The sequence below is a fragment of the Pseudophryne corroboree genome, chromosome 2 (genome assembly GCF_028390025.1).
Source record: "Pseudophryne corroboree isolate aPseCor3 chromosome 2, aPseCor3.hap2, whole genome shotgun sequence".
NCBI lineage: Eukaryota > Metazoa > Chordata > Amphibia > Anura > Myobatrachidae > Pseudophryne > Pseudophryne corroboree.
Window position 1 is genome coordinate 284,371,841 of NC_086445.1, and position 7,937 is coordinate 284,379,777.

Sequence of the window (7,937 nt, forward strand, 5' to 3'; positions counted from 1 at the left end):
AAGGATCTACGTGGATTATACCAGTGTCATCAGAAGAGCATATTCTCTCTTTATTTTCTATGGATTTCACAAGAGAGGATGGCCTGCTGGTAAGCAGACACTGGCAAGATGACTTCGGATGATGAAGCATATTCTCAAGCTGATCTCCCTGTTCTGACTAATTTCTTTGTTCACTCTACTCGTAAGGTACAGTAGGTCCTTCATGGGCAGCACAATGTGGTGCTTAAACAGAACAGGTATGTAAGGCAGCCATATGGTCTTCCGTTTACACATTCATTAAGACATTATGCCTTGGTTACCTTCGCCTCTCACGATGCTGAATTCGGGCGAAGGATTCTCCTGGGCATCACTAAATTGCTTTGGGAAATCCCATTGTTATCCTGTGGATAACCTGTGGACCCTGCTGGAGGAATATACGTTATGGTAAGAATTTACCGTTGATAACGGTATTACTCCTAAGTCCACAGGGATCCCACCCTGATGCACCTGATTTGAGGATCCTTTTTACTCACTTAGCTCTTCCTTCTTGTATGGAAGGATGTGCATGTGTGTTCTTCTCGCCTGATTAGGGTTCTACATGATGCTCCAGCCTTGAGCTTTGGAATACAACTGATTTGCCTGAGCCAGGGGGCGGGGATATATGGACGGGCCCATTGCATGCTGGGAGGCCAGAAAGCTTTGACTGATTGGGGCAAATCCGCTGTCGCTCCATCATATCCCATTGTTATCCTGTGGACTTAGGAGAAATACCGTTATCAACGGTAAGTTCTTACCATAACGTATATTTCCCCTTCACTGCAGAGGATGACTGTGGCTTGTCTTCAGCAATGAAATGGTTAAATTGATCATGTACTCATAACTCTGCATTATGCTATGTAAGGTTACCCATTACTTGTACTCATAGTCTTAAATTCCTTTTACAAATTATGCCACTGTATGATGTTTATTTTAATGTGTCTATATTTTTCAATTCTCATTTTGTACACTTTGGTAGGTTACCTGGCATGGTCAGATCACATGTGACCACACCGCCCCACTGTGTCTCCCAGTTTATGACGAGGAGATCCGTTCTGCAGATGTATATAATATTTTTTTTTTTATATTATTTTTAAACTATATTAAATAAAAAAAACAATGTTATGAATGGCTTTGAAGGGAAAAATAGTCAGTTAAATGGATTATCAACGTTTCCCAAACTCTGCCATTACAGTTCAGGTTTTAAGGATAACAAAGCTAGAGCACAGGTGACTTAATTAGTACCTGAGTCAAGTTGATTTAGCCATCTGCACTCAAGCATGGATAGCCTAAAAACCAGGACTGTAATGGCCTTTATTATAGCTGGCTGTAGCAGCTGACTGCCAGCTCTGAAAGGCGGAAGAAGTGAGCGCGGTCAGTGAGAACTTTCAAACTTCCACTTAGTATATGGAAAATTCAGCTCCTGAGTAGACAGAAGATGTGGCTCATCTATCCAGGAGCCACATGTAATACACTAGTCTTAGCTCAGAGGTTCTCAAACGCAGTCCTCAAGGCACCCAAACGGTCCTGGTTTTAAATGTATCCACAGGTGACGTAATTAGCACCTCAGTCAATTTGATTTAACCGTCTGTGCTGAGCCATGGGTATACCTAAATCCTGGACTGTTGGGGTGCCTTGAGGACCGTGTTTGGGAACCCCTGTCCTAGTTGCATAACCCTCTGCTGAATCCCTTAAGGGGTACATAAAACGTAAACATCTATACAAATTAATGGCACAACAGTTTCGTTTTGTATTATGGCACATAGAAATGTACAGGGCATAGGTGTGTATAAGTATCTGAGCTTATATTTACACATAATCTATCAGATGAAAAGTGGTGTAAGCTGGGTGACCCCAAGCGGTTGCTATATTATATTACATACTGTACATATCAGGAAAGGTCTACTAGTACAGACTAAGGGCCTAATTCAGACCTGATTTTCGCACAGCAGCCGATCAAGTCTGAACTGCGGCGCCGGTGCATGCCAGACAGCCGATGGCTGTCTCAGCCCAGTGATCGCCTCTGCCTAATTGACAGGCAGAGGTGGTCGCTGGGTGGGAGGGGGTGGGTCGGCGGCGTTTGCCTGCCATTTTGGGGATGCAGTCCGGGCAACGCAGGCGTGCCTGGACTGTGAGGGGGGCAGGCCGCAGTGGCTGCGTAACGTCACGCGCAGCCGCTGCGACCTGGACAGCGATGGGTAGGGAGCTTCTTGTCAAGTACAAAATCATCGCCGCTGTGCGATGCTTTTGCACTTGTGGGGGTGGGGGGGGGTAGGGCCAGACATGCGGGGCGGAGTAGCCCTGTGCTGGGCGTCCCCCCGCATGTCTGAGTAACTGATTGTAGCCGTGCAAAATTTTGCATGGCTACGTTCAGGTCTGAATTAGGCCCTAAGACAAGTAGGTCTCTGCCCTACAGAGGGTATTTTTTAAACAGAGCAACATACACCTGATATGAATTGTCTCAGTGTCATGCAGGATATAAATGGGTTGGTTGGAATATAATTTAGCATGGGTTTCATAAAAACTAAGGGGGAGATTATAAAACCTAAAAAGGACAAATTAAAATGTTGTCCATAGCAACCAATCAGATTCTAACTATCCTTTATCTAGTATGTTATTACCTTTTAGTTACTGTATTAGGCGCCACATGGTGTGTATAGTGTCGTTCAAGAGGAGACAAGAAAATAAGTATAGTAAACAGTATTAATACTGTACAATGCACAACAGTATCATATGAGTACTAAGCATAAATGGGAACATTGCACTAAAACCACAGGCGAGTGGAAAGTACAGGGGAGAAAGGGAGGGCACCTCGGTGTAGTGAGTCAGAGGACAAGGCACAACAGAGTTCAGTGGTTCTGGTTGTATTGGTAAGAAGACAAAGGCCTTCAATCCGAGTTGTTCGCTTGCTAGCTGCTTTTAGCAGCAGTGCACACGCTAGGCCGCCGCCCTCTGGGACTGTATCTTAGCTTAGCAGAAGTGCGAACGAAAGAGTAGCAGAATTGCTATTAAAAAATGTCATGCCGTTTCTGAGTAGCTCCAGACCTACTCCTATCTTGCGATCACTGCAGTCAGTTTAGTTCCTGGTTTGACGTCACAAACGCGCCCTGCGTTCGGCCAGCCACTCCCCCATTTCTCCAGCCACTCCTGAGTTTTTGCCTGGCACGCCTGTGTTTTTTAGCACACACCCAGAAAATGCTCAGTTACCACCCAGAAACACCCACTTCCTGTCAATCACTCATCGATCAGCACAGCGATTGAAAAGTGTCGCTTGGCCGTGTGTAAAATTGCATAGTTTTGTGTGAAATTACTTAGCGCGTGCACCCTGCTGCCCATACGCATAATTGCCGGTTTTTAGCCTGATCGCAATTCTGCAAAAAAAAGGCAACGAGCGATCAACTCGGAATGACCACCAATGTCAGACTTGCTGATGAGGAGAAGATTACAGGAGCACTGTAGTAAAGATAATGCAGTTGGAGGGAGAAACTTGATTAGCATACCTCCCAACAAGTAAAGTGCTTGCGTGCATTAAACGGGGCATTGAGACCAGGGATGAGGATGTAATCCTGCCATTGTACAAATCATTGGTACGCCCACACCTGGAATATTGTGTTCAGTTCTGGGCCCCATATTACAAAAAGGATATCGGGGAACTAGAAAGAGTTCAAAGACGAGCTACTAAATTGATTAAAGGCTTAGAGACACTAGAATATGAGGAGAGGCTTACTAAATTAAACATGTATTCACTAGAAAAGAGGCGACTAAGAGGTGACATTATTAATATCTTCAAATATGTAAAGGGTCATTACAAGGAGTTAGCAGCGGATTTGTTTATTAAAAGAAGACTGTATAAGACACATGGGCACTCACTGAGGCTAGAAGAGAAAAAATTCTGTACACAGTGTAGGAAAGGGTTCTTCTCTGTAAAGGGAATAAAGATTTGGAACTCACTGCCTGAGAAGGTAGTAATGGTATACTCTGTAATTGCATTTAAAAACGGATTGGACAAATTTCTAACAGGAAAATGTATCAAGGGCTTTAGCATTTAACATATTGACATTAATATTCTGGGAGTGGTTGGAATCATTGCTGTAAATCGGTACTAAACCATTACTTCAGCTTCCACAGTATAATATGAACAGATTAACGCAGAATACAGGTTGAACCCGATGGGCATTTTGCCTCTTTTCAACCTCACTAACTATGTAACATTGCCAGGTATATAAGAGGGATCTGGCATGTGCTGCTGAAAATGGGGCAGGACCTTAAGATGAAAGGGGTGGAGCACCGCACCAAATCCCCATTTCCATCAATATGGGGGGTGCCAAGCACCATCTGAGATGCTGTGCTGCCCCCAGGCTCTCCCTTCAGTGTGAATAGATGTCATGCAGATCACACAGCATCTTCTCTATTCACATGCTGCTCTCCTATGCTATATGTAACATAGTAACATAGTAACATAGTATCTGAGGTTGAAAAAAGACAATTGTCCATCGAGTTCAACCTATTTGTGGTCTCCTATGCATGATGATTTGACTAAAATTTCTGACTGATGCTGCTGTCAGCTGTTGCATTTTATCCCTATTTATAGTAACTATAATGCATGACTATGCACCATACCCCAGGATATCCTTATCCATTAGGAATTTATCTAACCCATTCTTAAAGGTGTTGACAGATTCCGCCATTACAACTCCCTCGGGCAGGGAATTCCAAACACGTATTGTCCTTACCGTGAAAAAGCCTTTACGCTGTATTGTGCGGAATCTCCTCTCCTCTAACCTGAGCGAGTGTCCACGAGTCCTCTGTGTTGATCTAACCAAAAACAGGTCCCGCGCAAGCTCTGTGTATTGTCCCCTTATATATTTGTAGATGTTGATCATATCCCCTCTTAGTCTCCGCTTTTCCAATGTAAACATGCCTAGTCTTTCAAGCCTTTCCTTGTATTCCATCGTCTCCATGCCCTTAATTAGTTTGGTTGCCCTCCTCTGTACCTTTTCAAGCTCCAGGATATCCTTTTTGTAGTACGGTGCCCAGAATTGTACACAGTATTCAAGGTGTGGCCTCACTGGTGATTTATATAACGGGAGTATAATACTCTCGTCCCTAGCATCAATACCCCGTTTTATGCATGCTAATATCTTATTAGCCTTCTTTGCTGCAGTCCTACTTTGGGTACTACTGCTTAGCTTGCTATCTATGAGGACACCTAAGTCCTTTTCCAGTACAGAATCCCCTAATTTTACCCCATTTAGTAGGTAGGTGTAATTTATGTTCTTGTTACCACAGTGCATTACCTTACACTTGTCTGTGTTGAAGCGCATTCTCCATTTGGCTGCCCATGCTTCTAATTTAACTAAGTCGTTCTGAAGAGACTCAGCATCCTCCTCTGTATTTATAGCCTTACACAATTTGGTATCATCTGCAAAAATTGACACCATGCTCTCTAGACCTTCTGTTAGGTCGTTAATGAAAATATTGAACAATAGCGGTCCTAATACTGAGCCTTGCGGCACACCACTTAGCACTTCAGTCCAAGTTGAAAAAGATCCATTAACCACAACGCGCTGCTTCCTATTATCTAACCAGTTTTTGACCCAAGTGCATATTGTGCTTCCTAGCCCTGATTATTGTAGCTTGTAGATAAGTCTCATGTGTGGTACAGTATCGAACGCTTTGGCAAAGTCTAAAAAGATTACATCCACGTCTTTACCCTGATCTAGGTTTGCGCTTACTGTTTCATAAAAGCCAAGTAAGTTGGTTTGACAGGATCTATCCTTCATAAACCCATGTTGATTCCTTTTAATGACCTTATTGGTTTCAAGGAACTTCTGAATACTATCTCTTAGAATACCTTCCAATACTTTCCCCACTATAGATGTAAGACTAACTGGTCTATAATTACCTGGTTCAGCTTTACTTCCCTTTTTGAATATAGGCACTACTTCCGCTATACGCCAGTCTTTGGGAACCATACCTGATATAATTGAATCCTTAAAGATCAAAGATAGCGGTTTTGCCAGTTCAGAGTGAAGCTCCATTAGAACTCTTGGATGAATACCATCGGGCCCTGGTGATTTATTAATCTTTAAATGTTTTAATCGGTCACAGACTACTTCCTCGCTTAAATAAGTACCTATCAGTGTGATATTCTCATTATTGAGATTGTACGTTAGTCCCTGAATTGTGTCCTCACGTGTGAATACTGTTGAAAAAAACTCATTTAGTGTGTCCGCTATGTCATTATCATTTTTGCTTAAGACTCCTAACTTGTCTTTTAAAGGGCCTATGCTCTCCTTCTTTAATCTCTTGCTATTAATGTATTTAAATAATTTTTTGGGATTCGCTTTGCTTTTCTTTGCTACTAGTTTTTCAGTTTCTACTTTAGCCGCTCTTATTTCCTTTATGCAGAGCAGCGGTGACAGAACTCCCTCCCCAATTCCTCCCCCCATGGGACACTGGCCTGCAGGTGGGACAGTCCCAAGAAAACTGCACCGTGCCACTAAAAGTGGAACAGTTGCGAGGTATGAATTAGCGCACATACTTATCTTTTACTTTTAATAAAATAAAACAATTCTTTTTTTCATGTAACATGAATGCTGTCTGGTGGATTTGATGAGGTCCATCCACAGATGTGCTGAGAGGGAGGGGTACTCTTTATCTGTGACCGTTGGAGGGGCCTAGGCCCGCTGACCCCCCCTCCCCCCAATCTCCCCAATGAAGAGAGAGTTCCATAAGATGTGAGGTGGGGTCTCCATGGCTCTGACTTGTTTTCCAGTACATCCCACAGACACGTGATCAGATTGAGATCTGGGGAATTTGCAGACCATGTCAACACCTTGAATTGAATTTGTTCCCCAAACCATTTCTGAATACCTTTTTTTTGCAGTGTGGCTGCAAGAGGCCACTGCCATGAAGGAATACAGTTGTCAAGAAGGGGTGTACTAGGTCTGCAACAGTGTTTAGATAGGTGGTGTGTCAGTAACATCCACATAAATGCCAGTACCTAAGGTTTCCCAGCAGAACATTGCCCAGAGAATCACACAGCCTTTGCCAACTTGCCTTCTTCCCATAGCACATCTTGGTGCCATCTTTTGCCCCAGGTCAACAACACATCAAGTTATCTACATCAGTGGTTCTCAAACTCGGTCCTCAGGACCCCCCACACTGCATGTTTTGCAGGTAACCCAGCAGGTGCACAGGTGTATTAATTAATCACTGACACATTTTAAAAGGTCCACAGGTGGAGTTATTTCACTTGTGATTCTGTGAGACCTGCAAAACATGCACCGTGTGGGGTCCTGAGGACCTAGTTTGAGAACCTGTGATCTACATCAGGGGTTCTCAAACTCGGTCCTCAGGACCCCACACAGTGCATGTTTTGCAGGTAACCAAGCAGGTGTGCAGGTGTATTAATTACTCACTGACACATTTTAAAAGGTCCACAGGTGGAGCTAATTATTTCACTTTTGATTCTGCGAGGAGACCTGCAAAACATGCACCGTGTGGGGTCCTGAGGACCGAGTTTGAGAACCTGTGATCTACATGATGTAAAAGAAAATGACAGTCATCAGGCCAGGCTACTGTTGCTCCATGGTCGAGATCTGATGCTCATGTGCCCATTGTAGGCCCTCCAGCAATAAGGGTCAGCATGGACAGTCTGACCAAGCTGTGAAGCGATGTGGGGTACATGGATGAAACAGCGGTATAGAGAAAAAGTAGTATCAGCGCATGTTATTTGCGCTGATACCGCTTCTCTCCTATGTATTAAAGTGGGGATGTATGTGAAATGACAGGGGCGCTACTAGCTGTAAGCATGCAATGTACGAATGGTCAGTGGCACTGACCGCTCCGACAGCTGCAGCTGTCGTTACCCCATCGCCACAAAAGGGACAGCTCTGCTGGTGGCTGGTGGCTCCAGG